Source organism: Diabrotica undecimpunctata, chromosome 9, assembly GCF_040954645.1.
Source record: "Diabrotica undecimpunctata isolate CICGRU chromosome 9, icDiaUnde3, whole genome shotgun sequence".
Lineage (NCBI taxonomy): Eukaryota > Metazoa > Arthropoda > Insecta > Coleoptera > Chrysomelidae > Diabrotica > Diabrotica undecimpunctata.
The window spans coordinates 60,635,722-60,655,697 of NC_092811.1; positions in this window are offsets into that span (position 1 = coordinate 60,635,722).

The following is a 19,976-nucleotide window of genomic DNA, read 5'->3' on the forward strand; positions in this document are numbered from 1 at the left end:
ATATTTTACGTAGAACAAATGCAATTTATAGAAACCACAACCCAGAATTGCCTATAAAAAGTATTCCATCAAAAATAAAGGATAAATATAATTTTATTATTAAACCAGCTTTGGAAACGAGACCCCAACCATTTAGAAGTCGTTTAAGTTCACTCCCCGGAAATTTAGCAAAAGGCCCTGTTACCCGAAACTTAGCTAAAAATTTAAAAACAAAGGGTAGTGCGCTTTTCAAAAAATATAGTGCCAAGCAATTAGAGTATAAATACTTCGATGATTTTAATGAGCTCATAGATAGATTGAGACTGCTAGTAGCTTCAAAAGCTGCGGGTAACGACGGACACGTGAATGAAATTATATCTATAATTGAAGAACTTCGAGAAGGTGGTATAATACAGTAATGCCTATAAATAGATTTGGAAGTCATTTTTTAAACAATTGTCAAACTCCTGATTCATCTTCCCATCCATTATATTTTGTGTGTGATCCTTCTTCTTTTTATAGTAAATGTGTATTAACTTTCAAAGGAACAAAAGCAACAAATCTGAACAAAGAATATTATATATTGGATAGTGGTTTATTTTCATATCCATTTACACTAAGTGGTACTATTGATAATGTGCAAATTATTGTTTCAAGTGGAGAAGTAATGATAACCTCGAAATCAGTAAATACAGAGTATAAATACGAGCAGCTACCAGGAGTAAAGATTTTTCAAGGTGATATAATTTCTTTTAAATTAGATAAAGATTCGAATTTTGTGGTATATATGACCCTTCGTTGTCCTTTAGAAAAATATGTCAAACATTAAATCACAAGTCGTACATGAACTGCATAAACCGGCAAAAAAAAATTTTAGACGGAGACATGTAATCATCAAAGGATTAAACGATCTGATTCAAGCAGATTTAGCTATAATGATTCCTTATGCCAAAGTTAATAATGGATACCAATATATTCTCATTGTAATTAATGCGTTTAGTAAATTTGTGTGGGCCGAACCTGTTAAAAGAAAAACAGGGACTGAAATTACTAAAGCCATGAAAAAAATTTTAAATCAAATGAAGAAGCCACCAAAAAACCTTCAAACAGATTTGGGTAAAGAGTTTTACAATTCTCAGTTTCATGAACTTATGAAGTCACATGGTATTAACCACTACAGCACATTCTCGAATTTAATAGCCTCCATTGCTGAGGGAGTAATCAGAACAATAAAATCGATGTTGTGGAGGCAGTTCAGCTTGCAGGGGACTTACAAATGGGTGAATAATCTTTCTGATATAGTAAAAAAATACAATAATACCAAACATTCGACTACAGGTGCCATTCCTAGCAAAGTTAATGAAAAGAATGCCAAGAATATAACTGCATATAATTACCTTAAAATCATTGACCCAAGGAAACATAAATTTAAAGTTGGTGATCACGTCCGAATTTCGAGATATAGAAATTTGTTTACTAAGGGTTATTTGCCCAACTGGACAAATGAGATTTTTAAAATAAGAAAAGTCAAGCAGACAAATCCAGTGACTTACTTATTAGAAGATTCACGCAAAGAAGAAATTCAAGGAGCGTTTTACAGCGAAGAATTAAGGAAAACCCAGTACCCTGATGTCTACTTGGTGGAGAAGGTATTGAAAAAAAGGGCAATAAGGTGTTTGTGAAATGGTTAGGGATGGATTTTACACATAATTCATGGATTAATAAAAATAATGTATTATAGTATTAAAATAAAAACTGTTTTTTACAAAAAAAATGTTTTATTTTTTTTTTATATAATAGGCTAAATAATTAAACATGCACACAGTTTTGTTTACATCTAAATATTGGTTTATATTTTACATTCTTTTTTACTTATGTAAATACTCAATAACAAAAAGACAAAATGCATCAAACTGAGAAGCACATTTAGATATAAATTTGTATTTCCTGTTAGTTGACTCTTTTTGGTTTTTATGTCTTTACTAATCTGATACTTAGGAAATTTGTTTTCGATTTTCATGTCTGGTGTTGATTTATAATTTTTCTGGCACTTGGAAAATTTGGAGTAAATTGTTTGTGCAAAACTACAGTTTGGACTGAATTTGATGTGTTCTTTATAAACATCATCAGTAAATAACCAATTATAAATTTCTACATGACATCAAAAGCACCTTGCAATATCTTCTTTTTGTAGATAATAAAATCCATATACTGCTAACTCAACCGAAGGAACCAATCCCCTCCAGTTTTTAAATGTGGATAACCTTCCATAAAAATTATTCAGTTTGTCTGACTTATCTTCTATAGTTGAGCCGCTGAAAAGATGGAATCATCATGTGAATGGCACGCACTCTTAAATATTCCTCTTCCTATGTTATCACTTTTCCCACGTTTACACCGCTCAACAAAAACGAACTAACAATGTTGCTATAATATATTTATACCGTTTTTTAGAGGTTATTGATTTACATTAATTTTAAACATTTTCACAAAATTCACCAGCCGGCGAAAGTGAAACACAAATCATGATACATAAAACATTGAAGTTATAGTATCATAACACAAATAATGACGGTGTAAACAGTTTCCCATAAGGTCTAGTTTCGAGCGCCTGTCGATGCTTGCATTGAGTGATCATGCGACCTTGGATTCCATGTTTTCAGCGGCCAGGGTATAGACACATAGTGACTATTAGTTTTTAAAAGATATTCTGCTACATATAACTTAAATAATTTATTTCTGTAGTGGAAGGGGAAAGTGTGGTAAATTAATATATTCAATTTTTTACATGTATTTATTTCTATGGCTTACGTCTAATACAGAATTAATAATTTTAGCAAGTTCTTTTATCCTACGTTGAAATCTAACTCTGTCAGCAGCCACAAACTCCCAGTACCTCGCTCTGCACGAACAAGTTGCTTCAATGTAGTGAATACAAACATTTTCATTAAATTTGATCATTAAGTAGCTCTGGATATCTATAAATTAACTCTAGCGCCATACTATAAGTTGCTCTATTTATATTCTTTATTGGTTCCATTATTTTCAGCCCAGTTTCAATTGCATTATTTGAATCAATTCCCGTCTTTAGTATTTTAAAGGAACTGATAAAGTTTTCCTTTTTCAAAGTTTCCAAATGGTAGTTAATTATTGGAAGTGTTATCCACAGCGATGCAATGGAATTTACACCCAAAATTATCTGTGACTCGCCATTGGTAACTTTCACAACTGACATGTGGGGTAGTTGCATGAACTCTAGTTGTATTTTACCATCGTGAATCAATTGTTGGGGATTCCCTGCCATAAAACTGTCAATTGCACATTTATGTGATAAAAAGTTCAACCACTCAGGTTCACTAAATAAAACCCGATCTTGTTTGTTACCACTGATAACAACTACCGGTTCAAAATTTAATTCATGTGCTAGACAAACAGAAACAAATTTTGAGTTCGATGGGTTCAGGTAAAACCGGCGTTCACCCAAAAATACGTTTCGAAATGTAGCACTCATTTTGAAATTATGATCCATGTGTGCAAGTCTCGGGTACTTATACACGTTTTTCTACCCTCCCTACTCTGTCCACTATTACCACACTGCCATATATTCCTCCTCATTTTGCACACAATATATCATATATTCCCCCCACCCTATTACTAAATGTTATCTGGACTAACAGGTCATTGACCTCCTCCTCATTTTATAACGTATATATCAAACCGGATGTTCACTACCAGATGTCCAGGTCTTTAACCTTGAGTTATTTTTAGACCAAATATTGTCTAGACACACCAGATGCTCAGGTCGCTGACCTTCAGCTATTTTTAGATATTGTTCATTAACCTTGAGTTATTTTTAGACAGGATACTGTCTAGACTAACGGATATCCGTTAGATGTAATCCATGTAATATATCCATTTTAGATGTAAAGAGCAGATGGCACTAACCCCCCTCTTTATACTACTTGAAAATATATAAACTGATGCATTTATAATCTTTGTGATAATATCAAAATGGTGCTAGAAAATGAAAACCAAGAAATGGTTGAAGCAGACGTAAATCTTTTGGATCCCATAGCGCCATATGAAGCTGAAGATAGTGACAATGTCTCCACTGATGAAAGTTTTGTTTTTTCGGTATCTACTGAGAATTTATCAGACATGGAAGACAGTGAAGTTTTAGATACGGATTCCGCGGAGGTAGAGAACAAAATATTCAAAATGGACAATGTGAACAACGTGCGATTTCTGTCATATGAAAGCGGTTACCCAGTATGTATAACACAATATTATTATGTGATTGACAACACAAGTCTTTGTCCTTCTTGTTTTTTCGAGACTGTAAGCGGAGTGCCATCATATGTCCCCACTACTCATATTACAGAACATTCAAGTGGAAAGGTCAGTGATTTGAGTGCACATATTTGTATGTGCTGCAATAAAAACTTGTATATTTACTGTTTATCCAAATATTGTATTGTTTGTAATAATATAAATCTACAACAATAAAAAGGTTTTAATTTCATTCCCTTTTAATTAATAAAAAAAATAACCCCCTTGTATTGAATTTTAAACAAATAAGTTATACATTTTCGAATTTGTGACCTGTACTTGTACAATACGATTTCAAAATATCTTCTCTTAGTTTTTATAAATAAAGTGTAAAATAATTTATTTAGGTGCAAATAAAAAAAAACAAATTAACCCCCTTGTATTAAATTTTAAACAAAAACGTTACACATTTTCGAATTTGTTATTTTTTTCCCTATTGATTGATATGCAACATTGTATTGTTTTGATGCAAGTTTTATGGATGGGGTTAACTACCCCCGGTAAAAATTATTACTTAAAATTTTTTTTTTCAAGTTTTAACTAGACCTGTACTTGTACAATACGATTTCAAAATATCTTCTCTTAGTTTTCATAAATAAAGTGTAAAATAATTTATTTAGGTGCAAATAAAAAAAACAAATTAACCCCCTTGTATTAAATTTTAAACAAAAACGTTACACATTTTCAAATTTGTTATTTTTTTCCCTATTGATTGATATGCAACATTGTATTGTTTTGATGCAAGTTTTATGGATGGGGTTAACTACCCTGTTAAAAATTATTACTTAAAATTTTTTTTCCAAGTTTTAACTAGACCTATACTTGTACCTTATAATTTCAAAATATCTTCTCTTAACTTTCATCAATACAATGAGAAATAATTTTTAAATCAATTATTAATTTAGCTAAAAAATTTTTGTGCTGAGAGGCGAAAGATATGAATTACTTCAAGTTATACTGGAAGGAAAAGTACAGGGCAAAAGATCAGTAGGAAGACGCCAGAACTCGTGGCTGAAAGACCTGAGGAGATGGTTCGACCGCTCATCCGCAGAGATCTTTCGCGCAGCAGTTTCCAGAACTACAATTGCCATTTGGATCGCCAACATTCGAAAGGAGACGGCGCAATGAGAAGAAGAAGAAAAAATTTTTAGTCCGTTTATGGTGTTAAAATTCTATTTTTAATTTCATGTGTCTTTACCAAGCAGCACAGCATCGTTCATCAAATCTATTTTTAAATGCAGTCTTTGTTTGAATGTCGGTTAAAAGACATAATTTTCGCGTCTGGCAAAGTTTAGTGATTGTTTAGTGTACCTATATAAATAATTTGATTTGTGTTTTCTGTGATGGATTATCTATTGGAATATATATATGTAATTCTTAGGTAAGTACTTTAGATATCATTAGAGTTTTATTAGGTCATTATTTGCAAAATTGTTTCCTATAAAATACAAAATAAAGTTAACAAAAATGTTGGCTTTATTTTGTAATTTGTCTGCTAGAAAACAAAGAAAAGAAGTCTGTTGAAAAAAAAAACAAAAAAATATATTTAAAATGTTATTTTATTAAAATTAGTTCATACAAGTTCTGTCTATATTTCAAAATAAAAGTAAAATTTTCATTTTAGAATATGTTTCTTTAACTAAATAAATCAATAAGCAGAATGTTATTAATTTACATAGTTAAACAAACAATTTACAATCAAATATAAAAATAAAACTGTATATTGTTCTTATCACTGCAATCCACACTATTCCTCCATAGGTTTACAAGTTAAGATCGATGTCAGAATTTGATTACATATGCCAATGTTTTTATTTACTCTGCCCAAACTTTTTTGCACTTTATCGCGTTTTTCTTGTAATCACTAATCTTCTTAAGTTGCACTTTGACTCCGGTTTTCTTCTAAATAACGAGCATTTTCAGTTACAAATGTTTGAATTAGTCTCTCATACTCTTCATCTATAGTTTTAGCGGTTTTCTCAATATTATCATAATTTGTGGTAACATTTAGGTTGTCTTCTGTTTTTTCAGCTTGGAGTTGTTGTTCTTCCATACTTCCAATAAAATCCTCACTTTGAATAAGATTTGACACATTACCTATTTGTTTTTGTTCTTCTTCTTGGTCTTCTTCATCTTCTGACGATACAGTATCGTATTTTGGGTCGATTATTGGGGTGGATGAAACCATAACTTGCTGCTCAAATTGCTTATATTCCATGGGTCGGTGACAACTAAAGTCTCCTTCTGTAAGTTCTACGCTGGAATTTAGGTTAATCCCGTTAAATTTTCCCCGATTGTCACTGGTTAACTTCACTTCGGTAAATTTTTTTCCACTTGGGGACATTTTAAAATGGGAAATAATTTTTGCACTTGATTTCGAACATTCAGGTACTGGAAATTTGACTTTCATTTTGAAATATAGACAGAACTTGTACGAACTAATTTTAATAAAACTAATAGTTAACTGAGAAAGAGTGGAGATAATCAGTCCTATAAATCTTTAAAATCCCACCCGCTTCTTAGTACAACCCCGGGGGGAACCAACCAATGGGATAGCTACACCACGCCCATATTGCGTTTCTCTTGGTTTGTAAGCTTTGTACCCTTCCATGGAAATAAAGCTTCGTTTTAAGAAACTGTGGGAATTGAATCCATATCTATGTTTTTTGCAAAAACATCCATATGTCTTTTCTTCTCACAGTCTATGCGTTTTATGTTTCTGCATAGTTTCTTAATTTTTTACAAAAAATACCACCAACTGTGTTTGTTATTTTCTCACAGTATGTGTGGGGTTCAGTTAAAATTTTTAATTATGTCCCACGTCTTTTATGTTTTACGACAACTGTTTTCTAGCAATTTGCATCCACGAAATGAATTCCCACACTATTCAATATCATGTGTTACTCTTTTTGTTTTATCTCATTTGTTATTAAGGAAAAAACAGTTTTGCCTAGTTTTAGTATTTTTGACAATTATTTGAAAATATGTATTAATGGACACTTTATAAATATCTGAGTCATAGAGATTATTTTTTAAGCATACCCAAATAATTGAAAAATGCATGCAAGCGATTATAATAAAAATGTAGCTAAAAAATTGTATTGAATAATTTTTCAATAAGTTTGATTTAAAAGACAGAAACAACGTATGCGAAGGTTGACCTTATTATATATGGTTATTTTAAACAATTTTGTCCTAAAAGATATTAATACATAAATTGATTGCTTAAAAGGTTTATTAAATCAAAATATATCTTAGGACGCCCCTGTCCCGTGCTTGCTATATCTGCATACATTCACCATGAATTTTTTATGCTCCGTAATAACAAGCCGTGGTTACGCCAAATGTCACTCAACATATGACTGGATATTGCATTTCATTTGCCGGCAATGTTTGTCTAAAAACAAACTTTTTAAGCCACATAAGGAGCTCTCTATATACTGGGAACGGGTAGATAGTTTTTGCATTTCCGTCTGAGTATGAGAATAATTATTTTTTCATATTTGGCGGGAATAACTACTTTATACAATTAACATGCCTTGTGACAATCCAGCCCACTAGAAAAGGAGTTTATTTAAAATTATTGTTTAGTAATCAATGTTTATCGATAATGTAGTTATGTAACTTATTTTTTATACTTAATTGTACAAATTAAAATAATTTTTTGCTGCTATTTAATGTCCAATTCAGCCAGCCAGAAAAAAGTTCATTTAAAATTATTGTTTAATAATCAATATCCTGCTGGTCATTTTTTGCACACGGGATATATATCAAACCGGATGTTCACTGCCAGGTGTCTAGGTCATAGATCACCTCATTTTTTTGCAGATATCAAACCGGATGTTGTCCAGACTGCCAGGTGTCTCTCCTCCTCATTTTGGGGGTACAATATACATCTACTCTAATCCCTTTTCTTCGTAGAAACCTCGTCATATTTTCTTTACAGTAGCCGCATCAGTTTCTATGAAAGGAATTAATTTAAATTTGGACTCACAAAGACGTAGTTTGTTTCTGTATTATAAGTAAACTTGTATTATCAGTAAAATATATTTTAGAATTAGAATAAACAGCTTTAATTGGATGACAACAAAACGTTTTAAAAAATTATGTAATATGCGTTATTTACTACTAACTGGATATTATTATTTTACTTATTTTTTTTTTATTTTCATTTAATTATTTGCTGCTAAATGCTGCTTCGTTTTTTATTATTTTTTTTTTTAGTTACCAAAAAGCTGCAACCCCAAAGGACATCGTCGACCGATATTTAAGTTAAAGTTGACTTCATCTAATTGAATAAACCATCTTAAATAAAGTCGTCCCAGGAACGCAACTATGCAATATTGGCAATATTATTTTAAAGTCGTCTACTTTAAAATGTATATGATATGTCTGAATTGTTAATATAAATAAGTCACATAAAATTAAATTATTAGAAGAATTATTCACCAAGTAACAAAAAACAAAACTTGTTTAATTTATTAATGTTTTGTATTTTATGAACGATTTTCAAAGTGGAAATCGAAACGTCAAAAATAAACTTATTTTAAACTTCTTTTATATTCCCAAATATTCAACCTATATATGGTTCTACTCAGACGCTTCTTTTATATGCGTCGTTAATTAATAGGTCATATCGATACCTTAGAACACAATTCTGCTATGTCCACTTTTTTTTTTCTTAAATATTGGTGACACTAATTTATGATAGAATGATACAATATATTTCAACTGCACAATTGATCTATGTCCAAAAATATTCTAAAGTTAAATAAAAAAGTGTTATGTCCACCTTCGAATAATATAGGGGTGCACATACGTACCATATCCACCTGCTAGATCGTTTAAGTGAACACTTGTGCTATGTCCGGACATAGAACGTTTGTGTTATCAAGACAATAACAAACATATTATTATTATAAGCTGTCGCTGTGTTATTATTAAATTTGTGCTGCTTACTTTGACCTAATCCGGCGTTTTGACCAATCCTTTTTATGTGTCGGCAACACGGCTCCCGCGTTCTTGACATTAGTCATTTAATAGTCTAATTCTATGGTTGTGGTCTAATATTCTGCCGGCAACAGAATAACTGAATGTTTTTGTAGGCGACAGTCAAAAAGTTTAATAGTGTTTGTTTAAGTTAATATTTTAATTTTAAAATGTCTGGACGCATCCATAGAATTATGGCGATGTGCAAAGATATAAGGTTTTCAAATGAAACAAGTGAAAATAATATTGTCGGCTTAACCCCAATTCAGATCAATGGCAATAATATTGCAACTGAAACTTCAGGTATGTTTTTAGCTGGTATAATAATATTTATAATTAATTCTGATTTATAAAAATTATTGATAATAATATTATCAACCATAATATTATGGTTTATTATAGTAGATTTCTTTGTTCTATTAACTTTTGGTTTATTTTATTTTTTTAAAACATTTATACTTTATTCAATGACTACTTTTTTTTCGTAACTATATTCGTTACTTTAAACTGTTTTATTTAGGTAATACTGAAGAAACCTTGACAAATATCATTACTCATGAGGAAGGCGTAGGAAATGTTGTTGACGAAGGGCTAGATCTTGAAACCACTGTACCACTAGAAGGATAATATTATTGTAATTTTGAGGGTAGGTTCCTTAAGTACTACTTCAATCTTTTTTTTTTTAAACTTTACATAAAACTTTGTTTTAAAACTCATTGCAATACATACGAAAATATTTCAGGTTGTTTTATGGCAAGATCTTACAAAGTACTTTAAATTATAGATACATGTTGTATAATATAGATGAGAAATAGGTACATAGGTACCAACACAATTCAAAACGATAATGCTCATGATCTATTGAAATTGGCCAAAATTTATAATTTTGTTTTCTTAATAATGTGTTTTACTTGTTGAAGGTGCTGTTCAGGATATTGATTTAATCTTAAATGAAAATACTGTTGAGGATATTTGGGACCGTGATACTGAAGGAGACCTAAGTTTTATTCCTGAGGATGATTATGACAAGGATCAAACTTTTATTCCTGAGGATGATGACGAAGATAGCTCAACGGCTAATATTACTCTTGAAAAAGAAAAGTTGGAAGGTATCTATAACTTTTTACTTGTTAGAAAGACTATTTAGGGTAATATTAAACTTTGTTTTGACTACAATAAACTTCCTGGTTTTTAGATGGAATGGAATAGTCGCTCAAGAAAATAGGAAGTTCCTGAGCAAGGAACCTTGGAAAATGATATTATTACTGTTTCTTCACGCAAAAGAAGAAGGTTTGCTGATCCTAAAAATTGGAAAAGCAACATAATAAAACAAAAAAGATTAGCTGGGGAGGCATATATTAACAGAAAAAGTAAAGAAGTTCATGCCAAGCAAGTAAATCTAGATGATTGCAAATGTCGGTTTAAATGTAGACTTGCTATAAGTATTGAACAACAGAAACTATTATTTCGAGAATATTGGAATTTGAGGGATTCATCTAGACAGAAGAACTTCCTATGCTCCATAATAAAAGAAACAACTGTTGCGATGAAACGAAACAGAAAAGTTGACTCCAATTTTAACAAAGAAGTCAGCAGAGCTTACACCCTTCCAAACGGTGAAGGTGAAAATGTACGAGTCTGCCTCAAGTTCTTCTGCAATACTTTTTCAATATCAAAAATAATTTCAAATGACGCTTTGAAATTTAAAAGCCCAAATGGCAACTATCATGGTTGTGATGTGAGAAAAGGAAGACCGGCAAGTAACGCTACTCCGCAAGCTCGTATTCGAGAAGTATTGGCATTTCTTTCGAAGTTTCCGAAGGTTCCATCACACTACTGCCGCCAACGCAGTTCCCGATTGTACCTTGCTCCTGATCTTACTATTGAGAAAATGTACGACTTGTATAAGGAAGATGCTGGAGAACAAGCAGTGAAAAACAACGTTTTCCGAAAGATATTCAGGAAACATGAACCTCCTTTAGCAATTTACATACCAAAAAAGGACCAATGTTCCCTGTGCAATGAGGCAGAGAGAACCAAAGAAACGAACACGGAAAAATACCAACAGCATGTTCAAAGAAAAAATGCAATAAAGGTTATGAAAGATGAGGATAAAAAAGCTGCACAGGACAATAAAAACATTATTTACGGTAGTTTTGACCTTCAGGCAGTTATGACAATACCGTTTGCTGGGGATTGTCAAATTTACTATAAGCGGAAGCTTTCTCTGATTAATTTTACTATCTTTGATTCGCGTAATCAAGAGCACTGTTTTTTATGGGATGAGACACAAGGAAAAAAGGGAAGTGCCGAAATATCAACCTCTTTATTAAAGTACATTGAATCATTAGATCCAGATATACAACATCTCGTGCTCTACGCAGATACTTGCGGAGGGCAAAATCGAAATCGCAATGTACTTGCAAGTATGTTTTACGCCGTCAATACATCTAATTTAGAATTGATTGATATTAAATTTATGGAAAGTGGCCATAGCTACCTTGAGGACGACAGCATTATATATATATATATATATATATATATATATATATATATATATATATATATATATATATATATATATATATTGTTATAATTCATTTTATCCGCCAAAGATAAAATTAAAATTACTAAATAGACCATCTAAATAGATTTTCAAGATATCCTGGAGAGTTGTGATGCTATGTAAAATTAAAAATAATATTGGTTTGCTCTTAATATATTTCAAATTATAAAATATAGTAATTCAAAATATTTCAACTGATAAACTATAAAAGATATTTCAAAGAAATAAAAGTCCATTATCTTTGGATTACCTGTAGTAAACAAAATTTAAGATATGCATAAATTATTTTCTTTGTAAAATATATTTGAGTGAACGTAGTAAATTGAACAATACGACCGGGTTTTCCAAATGGACTTGTACAGTGAATAAAGACAATAGGGTAGAATTTAGAAATTATATTTCTCCGTTAGTTTTTAAGAATTTGTAGAAACGATTAACATGTTAATAATTTTTAGGAAAGTTATAATTGTAGTTAAGGTTGTTGTTTGTTATCTAAATGGGGATAAATATGACGAACTTTGATTAGCAAAGAGTGAAAAAAAAGTGGGAGAGATAGATGAATGAGAGTTTAGCTAGATTTTAGAGGAAAAAAAGATCATCAGTTGTTTTCCAAGGGAGAGAGGCGAACAGTCGTAGTCCTTTGGCGGTTCCCAAGTGATAGTAAGCATTAGAAGTGAATGTTTGTGAGTTTTCGTGGACTAAGTGTATTGTTGTGAATTTATTAAAAGGTTCAATATTTATAACACTTACGGATTTAATTTATTTCTTTATTTATATTAACTTATCTGACAATAATTTATTAATATCCGTACGTAACAAATTCGCGAGCGCGGGTGTTCAGAATTAACTGGCCCTCCATATAAAATGTTGTATTTATATACGAAATCCTGATATACTAGAACAGCATCGAAAGATCGCATTGTCTTGCATCGAAAAATCGAGAAGCATCTAGTTGGAGAATTCACCATAATTTGAATCTAGAACCTCCGGCGAAATTTCTACAACAAAACAGAATATTAGTCATCATATATTTTACAGTTATTTTTAGGCCAGGATTTTTATCGTAACATTGCCCCCCTCTTAAAAGATGGTTCCTCCTGGAACCTTATCGGGACTGGAACCGGAACTGTATGCTGGTATCGGCAACTGGACCCTCTTTTACAACTTCCAGTTGTATAAAAATGACAAGGGACGGTTTTCTCTCCGCACCAGTAACTATGCGGATTGCAACAGACTAACACCTGGACTTCGGTGTCTTTGAAGATCTCCTCCACCATATTTCGGATAACCCTCCAATCTAATTGGCGGCACTCCAACTTTGGCATGGCTAACTTTTGCACGTCGGACTCTAGTACGTGCTCTCTCAATTGAAGTAAGGCTTCCCATACATCTCGGTAGGTAGGTTGGTCACGGGCAGTGTCTTTTGTTACCAGGTAGAAAAGGTAACGTGATGCATCTTGGAGTTTCAAGGTTTTACCGGGAGCTGGCACCTGGCATTGAAGTTCTGCAACTCGACCAAACTTCCTTCGAAAGACGGATGCCAACCCTGGTGCGTCTTTGGTACTGGCCGGGATGGTGAGGGCCAGCGAGTAGTCATCGGGGAGCGCGAGTAGATCTTGCTTTTCTTCAGTGGTAACACCATGTCTCGCTTTACCGGTACCTCCATAGGCACCCATGAATTCCTCAAACGTGAGGTCAGACACATCGTGGACTTGGTTTACTTCCACTTCTTCATCTACGTCGTGGTCACCTTCGAAAGACGCCAGCCGGTTATGGTGTACTATCATCGGCTTTCCCTTCGGAATCTTGCTTATTCGGTAGATGACATCGTTGATCTTCTCCATAATGAGGTATGGACCTTCCCAAAACTGCTGCAATTTGGGAGAACAACCTTTTCGCTTCTTGGGATTATACAGCCATACTTTGTCGTTCTTCTTAAAGCAACCCTTTTCGGCTTGTGTATCGTACCGTTTCTTCATTCGGTCGCTAGCGATCTGAAGGTGGGAACGGACCAACTCATGTACATCGTCCATTCTTCTTCGTAATTCGATCACATAATCTTCACCTGCTACATCTTCTCCAGGTCGACACCCAAACTCTAGATCACAAGGTAGTCGCATTTCGCGTCCGAATAGGACTTTCGCTGGTGTCTGGCCTGTTGATTCGTTAACAGCAGATCTGTAGGCCATTGTGAAGAACGGAAGGTATTGGTCCCAGTCTCGCTGATGATCGGACACCATCTTTGTCAAATATTTGCCAACTGTCCTATTCATCCGTTCTACCATACCATCAGATTGCGGATGATATGCTGTAGTTCTTGTTTTCTTCATGCCTAGTCTATCACATATTCCTTGGAATAGATCGCTTTCGAAGTTCCTGCCTTGGTCACTATGGATCTCCAAAGGCACTCCAAATCGGCTGATATATTCTTGGATCAACTTATCTGCAACGGTGGCGGCCTTCTGGTCTGGAAGTGCGTAAATCTCGACCCACTTAGTGAAGTAATCCATTACTACCAGCATGTACTTGCCTCCATTTTCACTTTCTGGAAATGGCCCAGCGATGTCCAAAGCTATTCTTTCAAACGGGCTTCCAACATTATATTGTCTCATAGGAGCTCTCCTTTTTCGGTAAGGCCCGTTACTCGTGGCACAAATAGTACATTTCTTACACCAGTCTTTTACATCGTCGGAACTGTTCATCCAATAAAACCGTTCCCGAATTCGCTGAAGGGTTTTCCTTACACCAAAATGCCCTCCCGATGGACTGTCGTGTAACTGACGAAGTACTTCGGCTATTCTGCTCTTTGGGATCACCAACTGTCTTCTCTTCTCTGAACCGTCATCATTTTCCAGGACTCGTTTAAGCAAGCCATCTTCGATGATAAATGAGTCCCACTGGGCCCAATACGTCTTAACTACTGAGCATAGGTTTGATATTTCCTGCCAAGGTGGTCGACGGTTTTCCTCTTTCCATTTTCGGATTTTCTGTATAACTGGATCTCTCTCTTGTTCTTCCCTTATCTTAGTAGGCGTCCAGTCGTCGTTGAGAATCGTCGTTCTTAGCACTGCTGCTTCCTTGGATTCCGTTTTGTTGCAGTGGGAACACTCTGCTGGGCATGGCCTTCTGGAAAGAGAATCAGCGTTTCTGTGGCTAACTCCGGCTCGGTGCTCAATCTTAAAATCGTATTCTTGGAGTCGTTCGATCCACCTGGCTATCTGACCCTCTGGATTCTTAAACTGCATCAACCACTTAAGGGCGGCATGGTCGGTTCGGATTAAAAACTTCCTTCCATAGAGGTATTGATAGAAGTGCTCTACTGATTTCACTACTGCCAGAAGTTCTCTTCTCGTGACGCAATAATTCCGCTCAGGTTTTGAAAGAACTTTACTAAAATATCCGAGGACTCGTTCCTGTCCTCCTTGAATCTGAGACAGCACTCCTCCAATTCCCACATTACTTGTATCCGTATCTAAGATGAACTCTCCTTCTGGCAGTGGATACCCTAAAATTGGTGCTGTTATTAAATGCTTTTTCAACGTTTCAAAGGCATTTTGGCAGTCTATATCCCAGCGGTATTCTCTTGCTTCATCTGTAAGTCGCGTTAATGGCTTAGCGATATCTGCAAACTTCTTAATAAACCTCCGGTAGTAAGTACATAGTCCAAGAAAACTTCTCACTTGATGTTTGTCAGTTGGTTTTGGCCATTCCTTAATAGAATCGATTTTTCCCTTATCCACGGCCACTCCTTCTTTACTGACTATATGACCCAGATAATTGACTTTACCTTGAAATAGCTGGCACTTCTTGGGGTTTAGCATCAATTGGGCAGCTTTAAGTCGATTAAAAACGTTTTCTAAATTCCTCAAATGATCTTCGAATGTCTCCCCCAAGACGATTATGTCATCTAAATAAACCAGGCATGTTTTCCAAGATAACCCTCTCAACACATTTTCCATAAGCCTCTCAAATGTCGCAGGAGCATTACAGAGTCCAAATGGCATAACGTTGAATTGCCACAATCCAGATCCTGTGGTGAAGGCTGTCTTTTCTTTATCTACTGGGTCCATTTCTACCTGCCAGTATCCAGACTTCAAATCCAAAGTAGAAAGCAATTTACTTCCAGCCAATGTGTCCAATGTGTCATCGATCCGAGGCAGAGGATAACTATCCTTCTTGGTAACGTTGTTCAGCAAACGGTAATCCACACAGAACCTCGTCGTTCCGTCTTTCTTCTTAACCAGGACCACCGGAGAGACCCATGGGCTCGTAGAAGGTTCTATCACCCCGTCTTTCTTCATTTCCTGAACAATCGTTTCAGCTTCCTCTCTTTTTGCCTGTGGTAATCGTCGAGCTGTTTGACGAATTGGCTTAGCATTACCAGTATCAATTTTATGCTTAACAACGGTAGTTCTTCCCGTCTTTCCTCCTTTCGGTACGAAAATATCACGATACTGCCGAAGAAATTCCCTTAATTTCCTTTTCTCCATCTGATTTAGAGACTGTCCTGCAACTGCAACCATTTGGTCGAATTTGTCGTTGGAATTATCAAATGTTGTCGCCTGACGGATTATGGATGTCACAGGTACACAAGTTCCTACCTTTGTCTCTTTCTTGATGGTCACTGGGTAGTCGTTGACATTGATAAGTCTCACAGGAATTTCTTTGGCCGAAGTCACCAATTCCTTTCCAATTATGATTCCACGGCCAACCTCATCGTCGTGGTTCCAAGGCTCCATCATAACAGGTGTCCCTTCGTCTACAATTCCCTGTAGTCGCGCTACTATGATCGTTTCGCTTCTCGCAGGCACGACTGTATCTTCTGTAATGGCTGCTTGCACAGTGTTGTCATTATGTGGATGGAGAAATACCTCTTCGTTGCCAACTTTGATTACCTTATTCTTAAAATCCAATTGGAATCCATGCATATTCATTACGTCCATTCCTAATATAACATCCTCTTCGATGTCAGCAACTATAACAGTATGGACGAACTTTTCTGCTCCAATTCCCAATTGTACCTGGATTTCTCCATGAATGTTAGCATTTTCACCTGTAGCGGTCCGAAGTCGCAACCTCGTTGGTAACAGTTTCTTTCGGCTGTTTATAACTGTCGGGCGTATAATGGTTCTGGTCGCTCCGGTATCCACCAACAACGTATGCTTTTTACCATTTATGTCTCCATCTACATATACACTATCTTCACGACATTTCAAAGAAGCTATTAGTATGAGAGGGTCTTTGGAAAAGTTCTGGGTCGAAGCTGCCCCCCTAAGGCTGACCCGTTCTAGTTTTCCTGATGGTGAGTTTCTTGATTTGCGTCGTACCTAGGGTGCTTACAGGAGCTTCGCACGTGTCCTATTTCGCCACAATTCCAGCATCTGATGGTCTTCGTTTTCTTATATGTCATGCTTTTCATCATATTAACGAGCTGGTCAAGTTTATCTTCATCTCCTTCCTCTTTTACAGTCCTAACTTTACTGTACCCACCAGAGGCCTGCGTAGCTGACTCGTATTCGAGGGCGGCGGATAAGACATCAACCAGCGTCTTGTGACGAGCTAATCGTAGTGTTCTCTGCATTTCATGATCACGAAGACCATCAATAAACGTTTGAACGGCCAATTTTTCCATCATGTCTTCGGGAGCTGTTGGATAAGCATATCGTACTAATCTGGCAATATCTACCTCATATTCTTGAAGAGCCTCATCTTTCTTCTGTCTACGATTTTTAAGCTGCGACTGATATACATGCTCCAAATGTTCGTGGCCATATCGCATATTTAACCTCTTCTTCAGTTGTTCGAAATCATCGGTCTCCTCTACTGCTATGGTCTGAAGCACATCTAAGGCATCTCCTCGAAGAGCGATAGTCAGGTTTACCGCCTTTTCTTTTTCAGACCATCCATTGGCTCTTGCGGCTGATTCGAACTGTTTCATGTAGTTGTTCCATGATGATTTTCCGTCGAAAGTTGGGACTTTAACATGAATAGAACCTCCACTTCCTTCAAATTTCGGCCGTGTCTCCAACTTACATTTCGTCTCGTCTTCTTTTATCTCCACTGTAATTGGATTGTTTCCTCTCTCTGCTGTCCCGGTTTCCTCCATCTTCTTTTCCATCTCTTTCCATATCTTTTCTTCGAAGGCCAACATATCGGCAGCAACTTGGTTTTTTAACGAAGATATTCTATCGTCCAGGGCAGACATCTCAGAAGTGACTTTAGAGATTTCCGAAGAGATGTTAGCAGAGACTTTGCTTTCCAGAGAAGAAATCTCGTTAGAAACTTTGCTTTCTAAAGAAGCGATGTCGCCGGATACTTTGTTCTCCAATGATGCGATGTCGCCGGAAACTTTGGCTACATCACCAGAAACTTTGGCTACATCACCAGAAACTTTGGCTACATCAGAAGAGACTTTCGAAATATCGTCAGAAACTTTGTTCTCCAATTTCGAAATCGACGAGATGACAGCATCATGTTTGTCTTCAAATATATAAGTCTCTGGGTCTAGTCCTTCTTCTAGCAAAGCGTTCTTTAGTCGTTGGACTAACTCAGCCTTTTTTCCGGTGGAAGCTAATTCTCTGTCTTCAAGATGTCTTCTTAAATTAGTCACTGTCAGCTCATAAATCGTAGCCATTTTCACAATTTATTTTATATTCACTTGTATTATTATTATAAGTCTAATTTATGTCCGATCTCACTCTGACACCATTTGTTGTGAATTTATTAAAAGGTTCAATATTTATAACACTTACGGATTTAATTTATTTCTTTATTTATATTAACTTATCTGACAATAATTTATTAATATCCGTACGTAACAAATTCGCGAGCGCGGGTGTTCAGAATTAACTGGCCCTCCATATAAAATGTATTTATATACGAAATCCTGATATACTAGAACAGCATCGAAAGATCGCATTGTCTTGCATCGAAAAATCGAGAAGCATCTAGTTGGAGAATTCACCATAATTTGAATCTAGAACCTCCGGCGAAATTTCTACAACAAAACAGAATATTAGTCATCATATATTTTACAGTTATTTTTAGGCCAGGATTTTTATCGTAACAGTATCCTGACGGAAGCTGATCCAGTAAAATATTGTAAGTCATACTTTTCTGCTTATATATTCCAAGAGTCACTTTTCAGGCCGGAACGAGAGATTCAGTTTATCGAGAGGAGAAGAAGTTTATCTTTTGAACGATACGTGCATCTGAAGGAGATCATTGAAGACGAGAGGCTCGCAATAATTTGTTGTAAGATTGCTGATTACCTAGGGAACTGCTAAGAATAGATAGTGTAGGCTACAAGGAACAAGGATTTGGACAACTCATCATCAGAGAGATAGTTTTTTTTTATTCGTCAGTTTTTTCCTTTATCAACAAAGTTTTTTTTTTTAATTGCTTCAGAAAAGATAGAAATATTTATCAGGAGATATAGAACAAAGGTTCACGTACGTAGAACAAAATTTTGATAATCATTGTATGAGATATTTGAGTGTGAATTTTATTTCAATATATAATTTTGTATCATATATGTTTATTATTCCGGTATTCCTCAGACCTTACCTAGCATATGTAAAGCATAGATATTGAAGCACGAATATAACCCTGAGATAAGAGAATTAAATAGTGTGATAAAATCATAATTGCATCATTTAAATAAGTTTAATTAATTAATTAATTAGCTAATTAATTGCTTGGCGCATCTCTGACTTTTAATATCACATTAATATATATATATATATATATATATATATATATATATATATATATATATATATATATATATATATATATATATATATAGGGTTTTTATCGCGGTTCTATAAGAATTAGTTTGTAAGCACTTTTTTAAATTATCTTTATTATATCTATTATGAAACACACATATATATTTAACATAGCCAATGTAAATTTAAAATAAACTATCTTTAAATTGAAATTCTTATGAAACTAATTAAATTATATATATTATATATATATATATATATATATATATATATATATATATATATTATAAATAATTAAATTATATAGACAATGTAAATTTTAAACAAACTATCTTTAAAATTGAAATTGTTATGACACTAACTAAATTATATTAACAAAATTT